This window comes from Nuphar pumila, chromosome 4 (assembly GCF_984573655.1).
Source record: "Nuphar pumila chromosome 4, dmNupPumi1.hap1.1, whole genome shotgun sequence".
In the NCBI taxonomy this organism is placed as follows: Eukaryota; Viridiplantae; Streptophyta; class Magnoliopsida; order Nymphaeales; family Nymphaeaceae; genus Nuphar; species Nuphar pumila.
In genome coordinates, this window is record NC_143252.1 from 115,183,990 (window position 1) to 115,208,878 (window position 24,889).

The 24,889-nt window shown below is 39.3% G+C and overlaps 1 long non-coding RNA gene across 1 annotated transcript; it reads left to right on the plus strand.

The window, feature by feature from the left end:
• Positions 1-19,690: 19,690 nt before the first annotated feature.
• Positions 19,691-24,776, plus strand: LOC149840704 (uncharacterized). Its single transcript, XR_016431584.1, has 3 exons — positions 19,691-21,064; positions 22,952-23,343; positions 23,464-24,776. It is a non-coding gene; the product is annotated as an uncharacterized LOC149840704 (long non-coding RNA).
• The last annotated feature ends 113 nt before the right edge of the window (positions 24,777-24,889 follow it).

Here is a 24,889-nt window from a genome sequence, read left to right on the forward strand (position 1 = left end):
AGTAGGTAGCCTTATGAAGTTGGGATAAAAGCTTGATGATGATGATTGTGCGTACAAGCCAACCAATCCCTTTATAGCTTACACTGAAGTGGTAGCAGGCTTGCACTCCATTCTTTAAGTAATCAACAAGCTAAAAGGCAACTTGGCTTGAACATACTTGCAAGCAAAATTTTAAAAAGAAAAAAAAAGAGCAAAGAGCAAAAAGTGAATAGTTTTTTTTTTCTATATGCAAGCTGGGGTTAGGCTGACTTAGGGGTGTCAATGGGTCTGGTTTACCCGGACCTGACCCAGACCAAACCTTATAGGGTCCGATATGGTGATTAATAATAAGATCCGATTAACCCGAGTCTGGATTCAAAGGTCCGATTAATACATAGATCAGGGTATAGTTTGTCAAATTTCGTACCAGACCTGTGCCCAACCCAAGTTTCAATTAAGACCCACAAATTTTCAATGTAAAAATAATAAAAATTATTATTTTACCTTTATGTAATTCTTATCAGGTCTGGGTATGGTTTTTCTTATATTAGACCGTGGTTTGAACCCGATATCATACCTGAAAATCGAGCTCAAGTCTGGTTCTACTTGGGTGCAAACCAAAACCGACCCGACACCCTAGGCAGACTGGAAGCAGATCCAACCATAGGTTCCGGGTCGGAGTAGGGTCAGAGCCGACTTGCATCTCTTAGATGTAAAAGGGCTAACTTTACAAACTGGGTCGGTTCGACCTGTGAAACTTAGATCCAATTTTCAAGGGTATTTCCGTCAATAAGAAAGAACGTGAGGGCCCACATGAGAGGGAGGCGGCCCCTTCGCGTGCGCTCCCACGCTCTTGAGTGGAGTGGGGTTGACATTTGGGCCCACATTCCCCCCCCCCCTGATTGACACGTGGAATTATCCAATTGGATGATGCCTTAAATTTAAAAAAAAGATCAACACGCAGCCAATCTCTCCCCCACATATTCCTGTGAATGCTTCCGTGCTACCAAATTACTAAAGTATCTTCATTTTTGTCGTTTATTAGGGTGTTGTCTTCTTTTTCTATCGTTCATTTTTTATTATCCCCATTATGCCCTTGTTTATTTTTAATAAAGTAAAAGAACATAGTACGGATGGATTTTACAAGTCGATCCATATGCGCAACCAAATAGAGCCAACTATATTTAACATGCTTAACTTTGGCAATATTTCATTCAAAAAATGATTATTTAAAAAAAACACTTTGACAATATCATATTTTATTAAGTACGTTTTTTTTTAAACCCTGTTGGATTGCAAGGAAAAAAGGTTTTTTAAAAGAAAGGATTTCAAACAGCGCCCAAACTTTTTAGTTTGAGAGTTTGTAAATTCATACCAAAGCTTTGGGTTAATCAAATTGCCTTAATCATAAACAATTACTCATGTTTTAAAGTTACCATTTTACCCCTATAACTCATATAAAAAAATTATTAATTTGCCCGTATGTCAACAGAATGTATTTAATGTAAAAAAGGTTTTCGTTTGCAATGATGCTTAAACTCATGCTAATTTTTTTTTTGAAACAAATTATATAACTATGTATAAATTCCACCAAGCCAATTCAACAAATGACCCAACCACTTATAGCACATTCGGGTCCGTGTTTGGTATGCATGATCGTCACTTGGCAAAACTTGAACCCAATAATTTATTATTTTACTGGGTTTGAGTATATTTTTATGAGTCAGAATACCAAACCTCTTGACAGTCTTAAAACCAATCAACATAACAATGACCCAACCCACTAATAGCACAACCAAGTTCATGTTTGAAAACTTGAAACTTTATTCATACCAAACACTGATTCAATTGTGCTATTAGTGGGTTGAGTCATTATTGGGTTTTGATTGCTTTGCTGAAATTTACACAAAGTTATATAAGTTGTTTTTTGAATTGTTAACATTTGGGTATTTGGTGCAGTGGTTAGCCTCTTGTTACGTTATCATTACAAACTGTACTTAGTCAAACTTTTAAAATAAAGGTAAATTGGTATTTTTATTTCATGAATTATATGTGTAAAATGGTAACTTCAAAACATGAGAATAATTCATGATTGGGGGCAATCAAGGAAAAACTTTGATGTGAATTTGCAAACTCTCAAACCTTCGGTGTGCAGATGAATTAGACTAAAAAAGTTTGAAGGTAATTAAAATTTCCATTTTTTTCTTTTTATGCGGGAAACCCTTGCCAAGCCACTTAATGGACCCACCCCCCCAAGGCAAACCTGAGTGGAGCCCACAGCCACTCAACCTTATGTAGCCCACTTTCGAAGGCACCTTGGATACAGCTGTGCACCAGTGGGGTTTGATCCTACAACTTCACCCTCAACGCCTTCACAATCACCTTGTTGGGCACATGGGCAACCCCCAAGGTGGTATAGCAAGGAGAAGGTTGAAAAAATAAGTTCTCTCAAAATGGTGTAGGGTTCTCTGAATTTGTTTTTGTGCATAGCATGCACTAAGAAAAGTTTCTTCAAAAAAGAGGTCACTTTAGATTTTTTTTTTTTTAGGAAAAATGTCTTGGAGTGGGGACATTTGACTATTTTTCTTTAGATAAACATCACCCAAAATCGATTCACATTTGAAATGAATCATCTATATCGCCCATTTTTCGTATCAATCTCCGCATTCATTCAAATAAGTTATGCATTACATCGTTGTTTGATTCCTATTTGCTGCCAACCTGATTGTCCTTGGGATCATAGTGATACTTATTAGCGATAAAAGATATTTTAATAATATATTTTTCGTTGTGGCTTGATTGGAAAGTCTCGTCAAAATTAATTAATTAATTACAACTACACAGGAAAGAAACACAAATTGATAAAAAAAAATGATCATAGTTTTTACATTTCATGAAATAATTTTGATGTATTGAATGTGACCACAAAACCATGATATTTTTCATTCATCACGCCCTTAACTAGATGCTTTTGTTGCCTATCAAAATACCATTTTTAGTCTATTTTCAAAAGAAAAAATGCAATGTTTATCACAGTGCTTGGATGTTAATCTCACAACTCTTACGTCTATTATGTACACAAGTAGAAAGACTTTTTGCAGAAGAAAAGGTTTCTGTCAATTACTCATAAATGCAAGGAAGCATGAACCGTGGTTTGGTAGAAGGTGGGTGGGCAGTGATCTTTGTGGTAGCGGTAGAACTCTGAAGGCTGGCCGGGGTTGTGACCTTCCTGCTCCTTGACCTCGTTTTCTCTTCTTGCTTCCCGACCTGAGGAAAGATAGATGAATTGCTTGCTGACCGAGAAGAGAGTATGCGCAAAGTAAAGGAGGGAATACTCTTTAAATAAAGTTCGGGATCTGTCTTTAAGTAATTTTGCTTTGATACCTCTTAGCAAGCCAGCTGATCCTTCTTTTGTTGATCTGGGCACTGATTTAGGGGTTCTTAGTTGGATTTCCCTGTTCGAAATGCTGGGTAGACCTTGAGTTTTCTGGCGAAACAAGTGAAGCACAGAGCCTTGGTGGGCGAAGGTGTGTGAAGCACAGAGCCTTGATGAGTAAGGGTGTGTGCTGCTTATGCCTTGGGGATGTGTGTGTTTCATTTTCTCCTCATGAGTGGCGGAGTTGCTCATGGGGCATACATGTGGGTTACAGGTTGCTGAAGGGCACTCTATGTCTTGTCTCCATGGTTGGAAGTGGTCGGCCATGGATGGTGCAGAGGCCTTGGGGGATGCATGAACTGCACGTCCGTGTGTGTAGCAGGTTTGGTATGCAAAAACAGAGTCCCTATACGATGTTCACCCAAGGGCTAAGGGGCAACAACTATATATAGTGTATTCTTATATGCTATGCTATTTAGCCTCGCGATACTTGGTTGTGGCTCAAAGGAGCAATTCACAAGGTTGATCGATGCAATGCACTATGGTGGGCTAAATGATATGCTGCGCGAGATAAGATCCTGAGCAAGTTGGTGTCTAGCAAAGATGTGGATATGCACAAGTGACATTGGTACTTGGCCTATAGTGCCTTGTATTGGAGAAGGCTGACTTCAGCATGCGAGTGTGTTGGAGAGCCGCACAGACGCGAGGCGAAATATTAATGCCTCAAATTATAGAAAACTAAAAGTCTGTGATAATTGGTATTAGATTTTGGTTGGTCATGCACATCGCTCTGACTTTATAAGGATGACGAAGGGCGGTGAGACCCGCTTGTACAATCGGTGGAACCCAAGCAATAAGTCTAAGGCCACAAAGGATCGGCCCTGGAGGCACATATTGCACCATTGGCAGTGACAATTTTGAGTGTCCCTAACTTTGAAGGGAGGGTTAAAACCCTCAAAGCAAAAGGTAGGCAGTTTGCAGATGTGGTGGAAGGCCTCTCGAAAGACGTTAAAACTCTAGTAGAGGTCCTTCGAGCCGAGGATATAAGCATTTGTCTTAATGTCATGATGAGGGCTTGTGGTAAAGGGGAATGGTAATGTGGGTCAAGGGGATACTTCCAAACGTGTGAAGATCCCTAAACCTAAGAAATACAAGGGTGCCCGTGATGCCAAAGAGCTGGAGAATTTCTTGTTTGATGTTGAACAAGACTTTTGGGTAGTACACCCTGAGTTGGAGGAGGAAAAGGTCTCGCTGGCCACATTTTGACTTTTTGATAATGCTAAGCTATGGTGGGGAACCCACCAAGAAGACATTGTCAATGGATGGGTTAAAAATATCTGAACTGAAGGGACAAGAGGAGGAATTCAATACTCTGATCTTCTTGGGGATTCATCACTGGCTAGGGGTTTAAAAAAAAGCATGGGGATCTATAACTAAGAGGGAGCAGCAGATCGTCGATTGAAGGGCCAGGTCAATCAACTTCTATTGGGACTTCTATTGTTTATTTTTTCGAAAAGAGGCACTCTTAGCAGCAAACTTGGCAGAAGGGGGCCCCTAGGATACACAGGAGATGTAAGATCCGCTAGTCGGGTCGACCAATGAATGATAGGCCAGAGGGAGGGGCTCATTCGACTAATCACTGATCCCTGGGCCTACCTAACACAAATTCCCTTGAAATAAGGGACTAGTTGATCGAAAAGTTCAGGCAGGAGTAGGACATTCCATACAAATCTTTTTGATCCACTAGCAGGTGGTCCTCTCCAATCAAATTTCTTCATTGATATGTAGGGTTAATTCTAAGGTTCCTTATTCCAGTTGCGAAAATGAAGAGAGCCCGCGATGCAATGTTTGACTTCGGTACATACGATTGCACATTCTTCGTTAAGGTCAAGTCTTCAGTTTCTTCACAGGGATAGCAGGGTAACTGTTTAGTTTCTGGATGTGTTTGATCCAAGGAGTGCAGATTTCTGCATCGATTTGATCCTGTTTGGGTAGATAGTGGTGCTACTTGGTTCGTTATAGGACAGACCGAGTTTTGCTCCAGGGGGGCTACTAATAGTATAGTAAATGTCCACTGATTTCTACAGATGTTTAGGAGAGTTTTGATTCACTCTCAGTTTAGCAGTCATAGGATTATCGATTGTCAGTTTTTGATGAGGTCAGAGTTTATCGTAGCAGATGCGTTCGAAGACAGAGATCAGAAGGTCGTTTCAGAGAGGTTATCGTGGCATATAGGCGGCAACTATACTTTTCTCAATCCATTTTAAATGGTGCCAGAGAGACTTGCTGGTCAGGATGTTCGACGATCGTGCTTTCTGTGTGTAGGCGAGCAGAGGGATCCAAGAGAGGGACATAAGCACTTCGATAGGTGCATTGCCCCTAGCCCACCCAATGCCCTCCCTCTCTCCTGACTCTTAATGAGAATCTGAGTTTAGGTTTCTGGAGGTTCTAGGGAAAGCATGATATGGTTGTTGGTCTGAATGTCTCGGTAGTATAAAGAGAAAAAGAAGTCCTTAATTGTCTATCCAAAGGTTCGCCTGTGTGTGTATTTAGCAGAATCAAGTGGGTAGGAATGATCTGAGTCTCCTAAGGTAAGGTAACAAAGGGGGTGACTAGGGTTGACCATAAAGAGCTCCATATTAGTAGTGTACAACCTGGCAGTTGTATCTATCAAGTAGTTAGTCGCTTGGTCATTTGCCGATACCTAATTCCCCTGGGTTGATCCTCATCTAGCGAGGGGAACCAACTGGTATGGATCAATGGATTACCCTGTCTTAATGGGTGTATTTCATTCTACATCCAGTCCCCGATCCTAAAGCAGACCGTCTATGCCATCATCACATCCGGATCTCCATCTATTCGCATACTGCCATATCAAGCATCCATTTGGGCATGATATAAAGTGGGTGGCACTTCCTATCCCACTCGTCAAAGTTGTTGGGGAAGCACTTGATGTAGAAAAAGTTGATCTGATCCTAGCTAGTGGTTTTAAACTCTTCGATGTCAAGCATGGTTTAGGGGCAGGGTTGACTAAAGATTTCATTTTAGATATGGAAACTAAAACTTAAAATCCACCATTTATTCTTCTTTCTTCAGTGAGGGAAATCCACCCAACACTATCAGAAGAGGTTTTAATATATGTGAGCCCCACCTCTCCCACTGGTTTATCAGGATCTTCTTCCCGGGATATTAATTCGGAATGGAAAGTCTGGAGACAAAAGAAGATTTTTTTCATATGATTGTACATCTGCACCATCATACATCCGTGTATAGTACTGGTGCACCCCAAAAACGGTGACAATTGACTCGCTCAGAGCCCTACAGCCCTGATTCCTCTACCAATCATAAAATAGCTCTACTTTGTTAACTCATAACAATAGAGGTTTTGTAGGGCTCATTATAATCACACGCTCAGCTCTACTTTTCATTAGTTAGAAAGGGTTAGATACAACAATTACAAAAGTAGCCTTGGGTAAAAGAAATCCTAATAATGTAGAATTAATGACAAGGTTGTGCCCTTCATTTAGAATACTTTTACTTGACAATACTCTCCCTCAAGCTAGAGCATAGATATCAATCATGCCAAGCTTGCCCAATATATCTTATAGCCTGTCCTTCCTAAGAGCTTGAGTAAACATATCAGCCAACTGATCCTCAAACTTCCCATACGGTGTACAGATTTCCTTTGTAGTTACCTTGTCTCTCACAAAATGATAGTCTACTTCCATATTAATTGTCCTCTCCTCATGGAAGACTGGGTTGGAGGAAATTTGTATCGCTGCCTTATTATCACAGTGCATGTCCATAGGAAGTTTCACATCGACCCCAACCTCTGTAATGAGAGTTTTTCACCAAGTTAGTTCACATGCTGTAAGCACTATAACTTTGTACTCTACCTCTGCACTAGATCTTGCCACATCTTGCTTCTGACTCTTCCAAGTAACAATTTTTTCTCTAATGAGGGTGCAATAACCAGAAGTAGATCGTCTATCACTAGGAGAACCAACTCAATCTGCATATGAGTTTATAAACTTCTATGTGTAAGAAGCATACAAGATCCCTCCCTCGTCCAGGTGATGCCTTTTTCTAAGAATCCTGTGAACAACTTCCAATTGTGACCTCCGGGGAGCATGCATGAACTGACTTACCACCCGACAACATATGGAAGATTTGGTCTGAGGATGGTCAAATAGTTGAGCTTACCTACCAGTCTCTGATAGTGACCCGGGTCCTCCAATAGTTCTTTGTCATCTGGACTTAAATGGTGATGAAGTTCCATGGAAGAAGAAATTGGTTTCACTCCCAATTTCCCAGTTTCCTTTAGCAAATCAAGTGTATACTTACATTAGGAAATGAAGATCCATTTCTGTGAGCGAGCAACTTCAATCCCTAGGAAGTACTTCAAAGGTCCAAGATCTTTGATATCAAAGACTTCGTCGTTGTACTTTTTCAGTTCTCTTGTAGACTCATTATCTTCATCAGTAAGGACAATGTCATCCACATAAACCAATAAGATAGATAATAGTACTTTTCTTCCACTTCTTGACAAAGACCGAATGATCAATATTCCTTCTGTTAAAACCAATATCTAACATAGCAGCACTGAACCTCTCAAACCACGCTTAGGGTGATTGCTTGAGTCCAAGGTTGTCTTCACTACACACTTTCCCTTCCTCTCCCTGGCCTAAAAAACCAGGTGGTGGTAAAATAGAAACTTTCGCCAGAAGCGCTTCGTGCAAAAAGACATTCTTAACATCTAATTGGTGCAAATCTGTTATCATGAAAAAATTTACTTTTACAAGTCAAACTTACCTTTTAAAAAAGATTTTGAAAATAACTTGTCTTCGTTTTAAAAATGCAGAAAAATTCTGTAGAATGGGACTCGCATGTTGGTACAAGGTTCAACCGTTCTTGGCACCATAACTATGGGTAATCAAACCAATTATCAATCATGTGCTTTGCTTTGCTCAACTGTCAGGCAACCAAAGGGGACATAGGGGAGATGGAACAACGTCCAAGCGAACCCAGCAGCAACAACCTACTTCTCATCAAAGACAGTTCCACTCCCAAACCTAGCAACAATCTCAAGTTCAGAGTCAACCACCTCAACAACAAGACTCTTGTGCTCTACTCCAATTAGGGCAACAAACAAAAATCTCCTTCATCCCAACAACATCAAAATTAGCAACCATACCAGTCCCATTGCTTCAATAGTCCAGAGTGCTCCTATTCAACAGTCCAATTTCCAAGGTCAAATCAATGGCCAACGTAGGCATCGACAATGGACTCGTGCTACCCTGACCGGGTTATCTTTGACAAGTTAAGTGCATTATTAATGATGTGCTTGCCTACCAATCGACCGCCTCTAGAATCGATGCCTCTAGGCATTGACCCCATATTATAAATTCCATCATTATGTTGGGCATAGCACTAACAACTCTTAGGCATTTTGTTCAAGTTGTTTAGGCTAAGATCCAACTTGATGGGAATTCTACCCAACCCTCAACATCTACCGCTGCTCCATCGAACCCGAATCTGAATATGATCAGGAAGTGGGTTCGTGAACCATGTTCAGAGAGGGGCAAGGCTCCCATGGAGAGCCAAACGTCTTTAAGCATGCCAAAACCAACAACAAGTTAGCGTTAATCAGATTACTCATCTTTATGGTGCAGTGCCACCCTGTTAGGAAAACTTTGACAAGTAGTCTACGAAACCTAAACAACCAACCGCTAGTGACGATTTCTCCTCCTATGGTTATGCCCACTTTTGTAGCAAAAAATCCTCAACCATTTGCTATGACTACAAACATCTCAGTCCTCAAGGTGGCAGATCCTCGAGAACTGCTAAACACAAAAAAAGAATATGAACTGGAAGGGGAAGCAGTACTAACATAGGTTGGTTCAAACTAGATAGAAGGGCAAGCAAGCAGACATAGCTCTTGAACTATTTATCTTTGCTCAAGACTCCCTTTTACTTGACTAAGGGATCAAACTTACAAAAGGGTAAGGTGGGCTAGGCAGACATAGGAACTCCGTAAAGGCAATAAAAAATAGAGGATAGAGAGCGCATGAGCTTTTTTCATTTTGCTTCAAAAGCTTCCACTCTGGAAGATCCTCGCTTTTCTCAATTTCACATGGATGGGCACAATCCACTCAAAAATCCACTTCCACTATGGAGAGAATTGTGGTTGGTAAGAAGATTGAGATCTCGTGTTGCTATTTCAGTTAGCCTGAGCCTACTCACTTTTTAAAGAAAACTACCTATCATTTTGTTCCGCAGAAGCAGGAAGTGTTTGAACATTGACTATTTGACTTATTATCACATTTACTAGAAAAAGAATGGACATTCTTTCCATAATGATTTTAGTTAAGAATGGTGATGAAACTCATTTCAATAGTACAAAAAGAGGTCAAACGAAGGCTATAAGTGGATTGGGGAGGGTCCCGCACTACGAGTGATTGAAACTTGGTGAATGCCACATAAGACAGGTTGTAGGAAACACTCGCTTATGGAGGGCCTGGTCCTAAGCTTGAGTGAAAAGCCCATTTCGACACAAAACTTTCCTTCTCACAAAAAAAAAACCAAAAAAAAAACACACGCTTTCTTTTTTGGATCCAAATTAGAGGGTGGCAAAAAAGCCAGGTTTTCATGAAATGTTCCATTTTTGAAGTCAAGTGATGAGTCAAACTTTGTTGATGCTACAATGATCGATAAATCATGATTGTGAAAAGTAGAGGGAGGTAGAGTTCCGAGGGAGACTTGGTGAATGTCCATTGATGAGGGGGCCTAAAGCAAGGGTTTGGTCAAACCTTTTGGACAAGTGCTTACGCTCAGCCTTTGCTTTGACTGCCTGTCACATATGGAGGTTTCAATTTGCCTCCCAAGAGGCTTTTTGCCATCATATCAACTTCCTCAATCTTTGTTCATGTGTGCTTTCTTACTGATAAATTGGAAGGGTCAAAGCAACTTCCTATGAATGGGAGGGGTCTCCATTTTGCCTTTGAAGCTCAAACAATGGTCTTATTTTCTGAATCAAAGAACACGGGTCAAAGATTGGTTGATTGATTCATTTTTTACTAAAAAAGTGTCTTCTAGAGAAAGTCCAAGAGTTGAATAAAAAGAATAAGTTGAATAAAAAGATGTAAATGATGAGTCAAAATAGCATATTAATGAGTTGCTAAGCAATGGGGAACAAAACTTCTCTCAAACATCCGTCTTTGACTACTCAACCATCGAAAGAAGGACAAATAGTGTAATAGGGCAGATGTTGCTGAAGTAAAGGCCATTTTGTTGGGGTGATTGGCAATTTTGATTTTTAAAAAAGAATCTCAAGCTCAACCATATGCTTTGGATCATATATTAAATGGATGATTGGCTTTTGCAACTACAGGGGGTTCTTATTGCATTTGCGGGTCCGTTCTCTTAGGTACCTTTTGTTGATGCAGAGGACAATGCAAACAAACTGCTTTCTCTGACGATAGAAAGGGAAAGAGGTGCCATTATGAGAACAAAGAATAGAACCTACCTTGGAAAGAGCGGAAAGCCTAAGCCAGCCTAAGCTCTTTCATTTCCACATACGCTATTTGTAGTGAAGTTCTTTGCCTTAACTTCATACCAACTGAATCTCGATTCAAGTAGAAGCAAGGGGTCATGAGTGAAGATTAGAATCGTTCCATTCATTCTGTAGCATAACATTAGAAGTAACTAAGTCATCACTGCATCTTGTTGTTCTAAAAGAAGAAAGAAGATTAGCAAAGGACAAGAAGGAATGAAGCGAAAAAGATGATTGATTGATGAATGAACAAGATCTAATGAATGCTTAAATCAAAGCAGAGGTTTTATGCCTTATTTTTTTGGGGCTCTCCAACACCTCTAGCCCGCTGCCATGCATGCCCAAATAAGTTTTTTTAGTCCTTTTTCCTTTTCTTTTTGTTACCATATTCAGGCTTCAACTCAGAGACCCTGACTAGGGTTTCAACCATGTGGTTCAAACTTGGTCAGTCTGCCCAGACTAGCGTGCCCCAAGTCTGAGTCTATTCAGAAGAGACCTGGGCACTCATTTTGTTCCAGCCGCAAATCTCCTAGCCACTGGGCGGCTGCATTGTGCTGGGTGCACTCACTCGGCTGGGCCGAGTTGGGTGCAGCCCAGGTGAACCCTAGAGCAACCCAACACCCTGGGGTTTGCTCAGAACCAGACCTGCTTGCGTACAATATATATATATATAATAATGAAAAACATTTCCAAGTCAAATCGATATTTCAAAAAAAATGCATAGGCTTTTCCCTTGTTACTTCAGTTTTTAGCTCACGTTTTTGGGCTGAGCAGGTGAGCCCAGATCAGCTGGCCAGCAAGTTGACCAGACTGTGTGTCAGCCCCGTTGTGGCAGCAACTCGTGGCTGCCCGGTTCAGCTGCTGGGTGCCTCAGCCGCATGAGCTCGGACAACTTGCACATGCTTAGTGTGTATGGTTTTCCTTCAGCAGTGGGCTGAGTACCTGCCACTCCAACCTCTGCCCAACAGGAGTTGCAACTTGTGCACTTGCATAGCAAGCCTCTGAACTCCGCCTACACGAGAACCAACATGTGCCGGTGTGCACCTTAGCATTAGGGAAACCAACCCGTGGGTCCCTTCGCCAGCCACTTTCTAGCGTTAGGACGGCGGGTTGACAACACCATAAGTGTTGGTTTTTTCCTACGATTACAGCTTTGTGTCAGCACCATATGTGCTGCAAAAGTTCTACGGTAGTGTGTGACACAACATCATGCTTCAGGCTGCAAATTTTTTTGTTGTATTATGCTAGTTGGCAGCACCTTGTGCACAACAATTTCCTTGTATTACTACGCTTGCTGGCAGCAGTTAGCAGGTTGTATTTTCCCTACACACTTTGAGTGCATGGCAGCAAAGGGTTTGCTATGTTTTCTCTATGCAATTGGCACACATTTGGCAACACCTAGCTACTGCAGTTTTCTTGCATCATTGGCGCTTTTGGGCAGCACCTTGGCTGCCGAGGTTGCGGCAGTTAGAGCACCCCTTAGACAATATATATACACTTTTGTGTAGTGTTGCAAATTCATCGCACCTACGACATCATTTGGATGCATTCATATTCCTATTAAATAGCATAATTCGAGTCAGATAAAGATTATTGCAACATGAATGTGATGTATCACACTTTTTTCTAAGCATGGTTGTGAACTTTCCAATCTTGAATATGACATTCAAGTGTTGTAGCTTTTTCACAATATATGTGATAAAATGACTTATGTCACGTGCACTTGTCGCACATCTTGACACATTGCAAGTATACAGATGAGCATGATATGACATGAAAATATTGATGTTATAGCACGAATAAACACTTATCACTTGCACATCATGTCACTGAACTCAAATGGATTGATTGAATTATGCTTTTAGTTAAGTGCCTATGCCTATGGTTGAGCTATGAATGTGTAATGTTACTACTTGTATAAATGTCTTGAATAGACTCTTGTATGATTCACATCACATGGATGTATATGCATATTTGATACTTGACTCATCCTAAATGACAAGGGGACATGAGCATCACAATAGGGTTATGACACACGTTTGCAAATCTAGATGCATGTTTGGAACTCCATGGCGAGTTGTGTGAGGCTTGAGCACGTGAATGGGCAAGCTAGACCTTTATGTGTTGTTCGTGTTTGCTCTGCGGGGAACACAAGGCCAGATGGGCCTAAGTACCTCGAAATGAGGAAATGTTTACTAACTAAAGCCCTAAAAAGATAAACCGCCCAATTACCCATTCACAAAATAGTTCACTTTAGAGAGGGTAGATGGTACAACCCTGAGTGATCGATTGATTTTATGACATGTTTAAGGAGTAAATGCATCCTTTGACTTCCAGTCACTTAGAGTTAGAGAGGTCGAGGTGACCTATTGAGGTGCCTCAGCTACTACAGTAGTGTGGATTGTAATTCATTACCTATGTGAGGTTTTCTCTCGGCCACGGGACGACCGCATGAGATTTACTCGGTCTGTAGGTACCTCGGTTATCACATAACATAGAATAATAAACGCCAACAATATTTTTTACAGAATGTGAGGTTCCTTCGCATACCCGAATGAGTAATCAAGACAAAACAATTAAACTAACTTGCTAACTACTGACTCATGAATCAATGCTTATGTCATAGTTCAATTCTTAGTTGTTTAAATGCTTAATTTCACCGTCTCAGCATGCTAGTTACTTAATATGTTACCTATTGCTCCTCTTGCTTACTGTTCTTTACTTGTTACAATTGCACCTGTTTAATTATTGCAAATGTTTCTTACTGTTCCATCATGCTAAAGTTACTTATATTGTTATAATAGTTAGCCATGTTGATATTTGCATTCATGCTATACTACTTATGTTTTTCATAAATGGATAGTTGTGGATATTATCTCACTAACCCGTAAGAGTACTGACCCCATTTCATGGGGATACAAGTGATGATTGCTAGAGTTGTGATCGCGACAGATGTGCGGCAGAGACTTTGGACCCACACCTTGGACATACACAGTCTTGGCGGTTGGTTTGGGAAATCCTCTATTTTGTTTTGTGAGACCCTTTTATAAATAAATTGATGTATATCCTCTTGGTTTCATTTTGTAAATCAATAGTGAAGGAAAGTTTCTATTTGTTGATCATTCTGTAACTCGCTCAAATTTTTCAACTGATTTCTCTTATAGTTTTTTTTGCTTGCGCAATGTTTTCAAAAAAAAACTCTAAAAATTTAAGGATTTTTCAAGTTGGGATTTTGAGGCGTTACACTCTGAACTCACTCACTCTTCTTTCTGCCTAGTCATACGGAGTTCTTAGAGTATAGGAGGAATGATTAAATGAATATTGTCGTTATCTAATAAGAGTCTCTATCGTCCCTGTATTGTATTATATCATATAAGTAGCTCCAGATAGGGGATGACTTCTTTTCCATAATAAGTAGAAAGAACCACTCTATAGAAGGAGAGTCAGAACATCTTAGTCACTGACTGGTCAACCATCGATGGCAAGATTGTTTCCACTTTGTTCAACATATACTTACTACAGTCAAAGACAGATCTCAAGAACGAAACACATCACTGGTAATGAAAGGCAAGCGCTTGTGCTCAATAGAATCTCTCTCGTTCGTCTCTCAATCAATTAGGTTTTCGATAAAAAAGAAGGGTTTCTATGCTTGGCTATCTTTTGTTTCAGGAGAAAGAGTTCAAGTATTTTAGAGACCATTCCAGTGAGTCTTTCTATGTTAGATGGAGATGATGTGCCTTTTTTTGAAGCAAGGACCATTTTCTTAGTCCTTTAAAACTAGCTAGTAGGGCATCTTTACATCATTAAGATACCTGGGTATATACCAACATCCAGCAATAAGTCAGTTTACTGCACAGGCTAGGTCTGATCGACAACATACTCTGAATCTAGAGTAGTATGTAAGGAAGAGTTTCCGGCGAGAGGGTAGGCAAGAAGACATTCCGCTCAGGGACATAAAGCACGAAGTAATGCATAGTGAATGTGAAAAGCTTAGTGTTTATTGAAAATATTCCCATTAGTCTTATAGTTAAGTCAAAGCAAAGTCCAATACAGGCTCTTTGTGACCAACCACATAGTCAAACATCTACTATAAGCAAGTGTGCTCTTCAACTATAAGGCAGCAACAGCAGCATGGAACCCGCAGAGATCCGCCCGAGAGTCCAACTGATGGTCCACGACCACCCTGCCTAAAGTGACACACCTTCAAAAGCTATGGACATGCTCATGTGCTAGCGAGGTCTCGTCCGGGGCCTTCATCTCAACACCTTCACAACCTGCACCTTGCCGGCCGCATGGGCGACCCCGCCGCGGTAGGATGATGCAATCATGATTCATCAATTACGCTTGAATAGTAAATCGACCTCTTCTGATGTGGGTTGGAAAATTTTGTTGGGGAGAAGGGAAGTAGTTCCAAAATATCAACTTAATTTGACATCACACAAGGAGGGTGTTGCTAGTTGACTAGATGCAAAAATGAAAGGCAACCACATGTTCCCTTGTTCTCGTGGGCTAGGAATTGAAGTGCATGGAGACAAATAAGACTGAGGAATTCACAAATGTAGCAAGAATTTCTTGTGTCTAACTACATTCCCTTGCATACATTATTATTTAATTAATCTCCATAAGTTGACCCCTTAAATGTTTTTGAATTAAAATATTTCTCAAAGATCTCGCATGCAATAAAATTCTCAAGAAAAGACAAAGTTTGGTGACTAGATGTTTCGTAAGATTTAGACAATGGGGATCACCTAGAGACAAAATAATACTTACCGATTTAAACGATTTTAATCAAGATTAATAAATGCAAAGCAAATAAAGAGCATAAATATTGGATCAAGCTTCTGTAATATAGAATAAAGTAGAACAAGGAAGATGCCGTACACTTCTTGTGTTTGTGTCAATGTTGTCAGCATCGGTATCGGCCCTGAATCGTTTGGCCAACGATTCAGTTGTATTGGCAATACCGATACTCAAGTGAATCGTTTTGTATCTGCCAAAAAATAATAAAAAATCATTACATGTCAATCATAACATGACACATGTTAAAACCATTAAAATAATGTTTAAAAATACTAAACAATTAATTTTTAGTATATTTTTACATTTATTAAAAATAGCCGAATCAGGGGTGATGCGCATCTATTTTCTGCTGCCTATACGATATGTGTCAGTTGATACAGGCCGATACTCACCTATACTGATAACATTGGTTTGTGTGTTGCTTGTTGCGTTTGTGTCTGTAGTTCTGTACACGAGAGGACAGTTGCAGCAAGGCTGCGTCTGGTGCAATCACATTGCACATTTTTGAAGTGCTACTGTACCTGAACACCCTCAATGTTTCCCATACAGCCTGTCAGCTGATAGTCGTAGGGCTGTCAACAGGTCAGGCTTGCATCGGATATCAGACCAGACTCAAACCGAAATTACAGGGCAATATGTGGGTTGGGTTTAGGTCATGATTTTTGCTGGGTACTTGACCCGAGTATTTTATATGTATCTTTAATAAAAATATTTTTTTTACGCAGATCTGGGTTTAGCATTTCGTTTTTATGACCTGACAAAACCCGAATCCGAACTTGAAACTGGTAACTTGTTATTTGGGCAGGTTCAGGTATACCATGATGGGTCAGATACCTGACGCATTGACAGCCCTCATTTTTTTTTTTTGAAATGTGCAATGTGATTGCACCTGATCTTTTTTCAGTCAGGACACCTTAACAAATGGGCCTTGCACGTAGCGCAACTAAATCAAAATCATGTGTGGTTTTAGCTGTGTGTGACATAAGGCTGGAACATAATCTAAAGAAACGATAGTACCATACTCTGTAGCAAAATTTCATACATACAAGCTTTATATGATCAATCTCATCATACAGATGCATTGGGAGTAGTTCATTTATTAAGAATCACACTTAGATTGAGTGGTTTTCACAGGAAATTATGATTTATTCAATCATAGAGTAGTGCTTTAAGAGGCATTTAATTAATAATTTTATAGTTATGCATGCATGCAATTATGTATTTGTGTTCTTCACCAACATTCGAAATCTTTTGCTATTATGATGAAAAGCATGAGGCTAAAATGAAAACAAGGGGATTAATATATAGCAAATTCACATTTAAAACAATTCAGTTAAGTCAAATGCCTGCCTTTAGGCACTTAATTTATAGCGAATTCACATTTAAAACACTTCAGTCAAGACTAATGCTTACCTTTCCAAGAAATTGAGTAGATGATCCCTTGTGTAATCACTGTACTATTTATACCTTTTAAAATAATGTACTTTTTCGTAATAGTAGTTATCAAGACTAGAAGATAAGTAGTGACATTCAAAAATAAAAAAGAGAAAGGTGAAAGGTTTGGTTCTAAAGCGTTAACTAAAGTTAGGTGACAATGAAAGTAACTTGGGTGGTGATGTGAGCAATTATGTTGAAAAGGTAGGCGTTTAGGTTCTCAAAAATATTTGAAATCTGAGGTGGCTAAAAATAAAATTGTCTTATGTTAACTGCCTGTATGTAAATTATTCTAATACAAACCAAAATTTCAGACAAGTTAATAAACAAATTATTAATAGATGAAAAATTTTCAAAAAAGCACCGAAGTTTTGAATGATAATAAAAAAACACCTACGGTTTTTAAAATCACACCTAAAAATTTTGTTGTTAATCAAAATGTAGTGTCTTCAACCTTTAAACCTGTTTTTAAATATTTTACCAGCTCTCTCTTTCTCCCTCCAATTATTCTCCATTCTTTCTCAGGTGAAAAGATCAGGTGCAATATGATGCACAAATTTTGGTGCAGTCATATTACTCTCGATCCGGACTCCTTTCTCAGCCACCACAGCTTTCTTTTCCAGTCTCTATATCAGCTTGGTGCCACCACCATTATCATCATCATCATCTCTCTCTCTCTCTCTCTCTATATATATATATATATATATATATATATATATATATATATATATATATATATGCACGCACACAGTTCCTTCTCCTTTGGGCTTCTTTCTTTTCTACTCTCCGATCCCATATCTTTTATTTTCATTTCTTTGTTATTTTTTTTTATATTTACACGGAAAAACAGCCTTCAGGATCATAAACCTAGACTGCCTGCCTAGTGGGCTAGGCCCCTTTCCACTATGCCAAACCCCTTTGGGGCCTTTCCTTGTTATTGTTTATTTATGTATATTTCATTTTCTCACATCTCCTTTAATTAACCACCCATCGTTCTTCACTTTTATTATTCTTTTATTTTCTGTTATACCCACCTACCTTTGTGTTTTTTATATTTTATCAACATAGTAACAATGAAGAGACTTCAATGACAGGCCAAATTAAGAGAAAAACTTGGTGGCAACCATTGAGAAGGGTATATGAGAGAGAGGATTTTGAATAAAGCAAGAGTAAAAATGTAAAGTTGACTTCCTAACCTTATTTGAGTTAATATAAAGAAAAAATTTCAAATACACGACAACCTTTTGGCTCTATTTTATGCGTCCACCAAACTTTTGGAGGTTTTCAATTATGCACCAAAGGTTTCTCACTGTTAATCAAATGCCCCTTCCTAAACTGCCGTTCGTTGGCTTTTGAGTTAACACTAACAGACTAACTATTATTTTAAAGTTACTATTTTCCCCTTGCAGCAATTGAACTGAAGGTTTGGGCTTTTCTTCATGTTTTGATTAAAATGACTTTTTTTCCTCCAAAATTGCATGGATAAAATGGTCATTTTAACAGTTAAGAAAGGTTGTTGACTGTAACTGATTTGGGTGTTATTTGTCTTAACCTAGGCAAAACAACAACAACAACTACGCCTTCATCCCAAAACAATTGGGGTCGGGTCAGCGATATGAACCAAAAAAGAAATTCATTTTGGGTCTTCCACATGAATCCTTTTCCTTCAATCATTTCTATCTAATGCCATGTCCTCGGTGAGGTTCAGAGCATTCATATCCTTTTCTATCATCTCCATCCAAGTCTTTTTAGGCCTACCCTGACCTTTTTTAACTAATATATTTTTCCATTTATCCAACCTTCTAACTGAAGCATCATTAAGCTTTCACCGAATATGTCCAAACCACCGTAAACGATTCTCTCGCATCTTATTTTCAATGGGTACAACACCTACCTTCTTAAGTATCTTCTCGTTCTGAATCTTATCTTTTATTGTATTTCTACACATCCATCTAAGCATCTGCATCTCAGCTACACTCATTTTTTTTGAATATGATGTTTCTCTTAACCCAGGCAAAACCTTGGGTGGATAACTGAAAACTCCATGGGGCGTTTGCATGTATTGCTGCGGAAATGGAATCGGACACCCACAGAAACGGTTTCTGCTAAAAACCTACCTCCAGCATATAAAATGGCATGCCCGACGAGGGTTTTCCATGAAAACACACGTTTCTGGTGTTTGTGTTATCAATGTGGGTCCTGCCAGAACGCACACCCGTCGATCTATGAGTTTCTGCGAAGAAGAATCCACTTTCCGTGACACACAAACTCGTCCTTCAGCGTTTGGTGTGCAAATGAATTCCATCCAAAAGTTTTGGTGTGCATTTAAAAATTTTCTTAATTATAAACCCAGGTAATTTACTCACCAGCCTATATTTTTAATATGGAAAAATAGGTTTGGTGCGTTTTTAACAATATGAAACCCTTAGGTGTGTTTTCTTATTACTGGCAATTGTTTAGGAGCTGTTTTATCTTTTTCTTTTTTTAAATATCAAATAAGGGTAAAAAGGACTTTTTTTATTTAGCCTTCCTCGCCCGAGGCACACGCCGATCGCGGACCACCGAGGAATTGCCGAGGAGCATCCTTCGTCATCGCCCCATTGCTTCCCACGCCCTTAAATTCCCGCCTTCTGCATAAGCCCTCTCCCTGTATCGTCCCTCTTTACAAATTAGGGTTAGGGTTTTTCTTCTCCTTTTTCTTGTCTTCTCTCTCTCACAAATTAGGGTTAGAGTTTCCTTCCAGTTCCTGATCCGTTCTTGCTAAGTGATTTCTTTTTCTTTTTTTGTCAGTTTTGTTTTCCTGTTTCGGTTTCTTGGTTCATTTCTCGTTTATTTTGTGTTCTGGTTGATTTCAGCCATGGCTCGGCCTCCTTGATTTTTTTCCATTCGTTCATTTTCGGGTCGAATTTTGAAGTTTTTCTCATCTTGGGTTTTGCCGATTCGTTCCTTTTTGCACTCGCTCGATATATATAATGGATCTCTTTTTGGGCAGTTTTTAGCGCTTGATTATCGTAAAAATTCATCGATTTTCTTGGGTTTTGTTTAAGGTGGTGGTTTTTCGTGCGTTTCTCTTTGATGTGTCTTCTGGGTTCTCGAACTTGATCTTTTAGGGAGGAATTGTGGTTGAGATTTCGATCTTTAGTCTTCTAGTTTTCGGGCGAGATCGGCTAAGAGTTTGAAAAAATTCTGGTTTTCTTTCTCTTTTGTTCGTCTTTTCTGGGTGTTTTTTTTTTTTCAAAAAAAGTTTGTTAAGTGAGATCGTTAGTTGAGCAGGAAACCCCTGGAAATTTGGTTGTCTTTCTCTTTTGTTCGTCTTTTTTTGGATCTGTGTCCGTTAAATCTTGTTTATCTCTGAAGAGCTGACCCCATCTGGAATTGCTTGAAAATTTTGGCATCAGGGATTTTGGTTTTGAAGCACTAAGATATCATCTTTAAGTGTTTCTTCGCCTTCCCTTTTTATTGAATTGAAACCCGTTTCATTGTTGTAGTTTCTGGTACCACCATCATGCTCCTGAAGACCTCTTTGGATTGTCTCTGCCAGAAAATTGCAGTTTTAGTGTTCGTTCTCTAAAATTGAGAGCTTTATTGGATCTGGGAGCGTCTGTTTGTCATTGTTTTCCTGATGGGTTTGGTTTATCTAGGCTGCTTTGATCCTTTTATTTAATCCTTTATCTGCTTCTGCATTGGAATTGATAATCCCCATAGTTTTATCTTCGGAATTTGGTACCCAAAATTCTGTAGTTTGTTTGCTTTCCTAGGCGACCTACAAAAGAAGGTATTATAAGGGAATGGAAGTGTTGATGTGCCAGTTAGCCAATGTAACCAGATTTCGAGCGTTTATCCACAAGGGAAAAATCACGGATGAGACGGATATAATGATTGAGAGAATTGCAGTCTTCTTCCATCTTCTATATGATTGCCAGGTCGGTCATTTCTATCTCCTCGATGTTCTCTCCTGTGATTCATGTTAATTGCATCATTTCACTGTTGAGGTTGCGCTGTTGTTGTGAGTGTTAGCAATCTTTCAGGCCTAGTGAAGCTTTCCCTTAGTTTTTGTGATTGTTTGGAGGTGGTTCCGTTACTTTTCTCGAATCTTTTTCTCCGCCTTGTTCTTTATCTGTCGTTGGAACATTGTGGAGAATTTAGATGTTATGAAGCATTTGACCAAGTTCATGTTCTGAATAAACTTTATCATTAGTAAAAATGAAGAACACAGAAAGGTCGTTCTTTGTCACGCCTTCAAGAGAATCAAAACTCATTATAGCACTATAGATTGCTTGGGTTCTTTTACTAGAAAAAGTTAACTGGATAACATCTCTTGGATCCACGTCACAGTGCTTTGCGTGTGAAACATGACATGTGGATGGAAAATTAGAAAAGGAAAGAGGAAAAAAGAAAAGCACTGCCTGGATAAAGTAACTTGATCCTTGATACTAGATCAAACGTTACTGAAGAAGCTTGGGACATCACAATTTGAACTACTAGAGATGAAAGAATGATGCATGGAGAAATTTAAACTTCCAATTCATGTTAGGACCATTGTTGTCAAGGAAGGTGGAGATGTGCTTCTGCTTTTCCATGGAGAAGTTTGCCATATCCTACATGGAGGAATGAGTCCCCATATTTGAACCCTTTTTTCAGTTAATGACAGAAAGGTTCCTTCTTTTGTTTGGTTGGCACCAAGAATTCATGGAAAGCATATTTATGCATTCTAAAGGTGACCGTATTTTTACCCCAGGGTTTTCATCTTGGCTTTTGTGAGATGCGGATGGAACCAAACAAGATGTAACTGTGAGGCACTTAATTAAGCCCTTAGCAGCTTGCAAAAAACTTTGTCTTTAAATAGTTTATTTGTTCTCCAATGAGGTCATGTTTGGTATCTGTAGAATATTTCTACCATATGAGCTTGAATTCTTAGATTGAAAATTGTCCCTTTCTATTTAGCAGAGACGCCTTCACTAATGATACCTTTAGAAGCTAGAGAGTGGTGGTGAGATAGGTTGATGCAAATTACGAGATGTACTGATGGGTGGTGATGATGCTTTTAAAACACAATTTGAACACAGTGAATTAAAATAATATTTTAAGAGCTGTAGATGCCGATTTTATTTGATTTTTCTCAACTTTTCTACAACACAGAACCTTATTGTTTTCTTCTTCGCCAATACATTTCATGAACAAGGAGGTCTTTTTGATGCATGAGATGTGTTATGGGGTTCATATATTGTAAACACTCCAGCATTGCTGGGAAGTGTCAGACACATATCGAGTATGAAGAACTTGTAAGTGGCTTTTAAGATATCAAAGGACATTGAGTCTTAATGTGCTGCGGTCCATTCAAAACTTTTATGTTGTTGAGAACTAATTGGCCACAGTTAATCATGATCTTTATATAGAACATTTTCTGTTTGAAACTATGAATCTAAATGCTAGCTACTAAAGCTTTATAATGTTTGTTTTCTTGTATTATATTGGTTTTATCATTGGAATGTTTTGTCGTCTTCTCTATTAATTGTGACATGCTTGAGTGGGTTTGGAATCTTTGAACTAACAAAGTGAGATTATATTGCCATTTTCTATTAGTATCTTTTCCCATAAAAATTCATCTACATATTTAAGATGCCTGTAAACATAGTATATACTATTTCATGAATTTGGCATGTTCAGGCAAAGTACATTTAGCTAACAGTGCTGCAATCATATTGTTATCCTTTTGTAATTCAATTCTATTTGTTTCTTTTTCCTTATCTCAGATTTAAGGTGCATGGAATTGTAGTCCATAACAAAGTTCATGAATTTGACATGTGCAGGCTAAGTATTTCCGCCAGCTTCTTAAACCTGTAACGTAACAATCTAGTGATCAGTAAATTTTTTGGAGGAAGCACCAAGGGACAGTTAATGGAAAAGTGTTCATAACTATTTGTGGTCAACATCACTCCTTGATACGAAACACCATTCTCCTTTCAATTCTGAGGTTTGCTCAGCAGTTCTATTGACATGTTGATCAGGATCTGTCCCTTTGCATCCCATTTGTGTTTTTGCTCTTCATAGAGCATAGTTTAAAGCAAGTTGATACAAAATTTCACTGTGATTGCCACAAATTACGTGTGATAGTCTTTAAGACTAACATTCAGGTTGTTATTGAAGTTTGATTATTTCTATCTGGGACTGGTTGGTGTCTAATTGAAAGCACTTGGAACAGGTAAGTATTTCCAATGTCAGAGGACTAAATATGTTATTTCACACCTTATGACATCATTCAATTGGTTTTATTCTTTAATCCTTTTAGCAGGCCTTGATTGTGTATTTTATTTTGTTGCAGCCACATGGGGCCTATGCCACTTCAGGAAGCGTAGACAATTTAAGTGACCTATGCTAGTCACCTGTCATGGAAGTGGTCAGCTGGTGCCGTCTTGAGCCTCAAGGATTTACAGCATTTTCTGGACAACCATTTTGATTTACCGTAGTTCCAGTTTTGTCCCTTAGGGAGTATAAAACAAAGCTTGATCTGGGTCCTTCAGTAACCCTTTCAACATTGATAAGCAGGAAGATCTTGTATTGCATGAGATGACGCCGCATCATGATTTACACGGGCATCCTGATGATGACTGGCGGAAGAGATTTGTAATAGTTGATCAGACGGGAGGTACTTGCAGGATAGTGTCTCATCCAATTATGTTCAGTGGTGCCATGCGCCCATTGCATGACACAAGGTTATCGACTTCCCGTAGCTGTGATATTGAGAAAAATGCAGCAAGCATGTTGCCTACTTTTCTATCAGTGTCTTTCCCAAACCTTGTGGATTCATCATCAAATGGTAAAGTAGACCTACATACTTTTAAAAGCAGTGAAACTACACTTTGTCAATCATTTGACAAATGCAATTGGAAGTTGCTGGACGACATGCCTGAGCATGAATCTGGCAGTCAATCTTCCTGTTCCAGCAACGATTGGAGAGAAAAATCTGAAGACATAGATGCTTTATTGAGCTCTGATGAAGAGGTGAGCACTGGGCGATGTCCAAGCATGGCCGACAAGACAACTTCAGAGGAGATATCTGATTGTGGCAGTGACAAGTTAGTGAACAAGTTGGAGTTGTCGGATGATGAGGATGAAGAAGTTAACTCGAGGGCGTCAACATGCAATTTGTTCAACAATAAGGAGTTCTTTGGAGCACCAAGCAAGTCTTCAGAAACTCAAAGTAAGCGCAAAAAGGTCTGTCGTTATCATGAAGATCCCAAATCAGTTAAGAGATGGACCCCATCATTCAAAAATATCTCGAGAAGACAGTGTCAGGTGGAACCCTGTTTTGCTGAGAAGTGTACTTTCGAAGCGGCAGATGATGAATGCCCAGCTGGTTCTGGATGAGGCTATTAAAACTGAAATCATTTCAATAGAAAGTGAAGTGTCAGGGTCATTGCTCCTCTGGTCAAAAGAGCCATTAAAAGATAGTGCAGACAAAGCTACCTTTCCTGCATAGACATCTTACAGGCACTGTGATCAGAACCGTTTGTGGCTCATGACAAGGTTCAGCCTCCTGAACTCAGGATCACTCGAGTTACTGGAGTTAAAGGAACATGCTAGAGTGGACTTTCTGTGGACAGTAAAAACCAATAATAAGATAGTGTTAGCAGTGGATTTTCTTGTGTATACGGGTTTGGTCTGTTGGTGTCATGGTTTCATGCATCAACAAGGTCTATGTTCAGGTTTGCTGTGTTGGTTGATTGTTCTCAACGTTCTCCATTCAC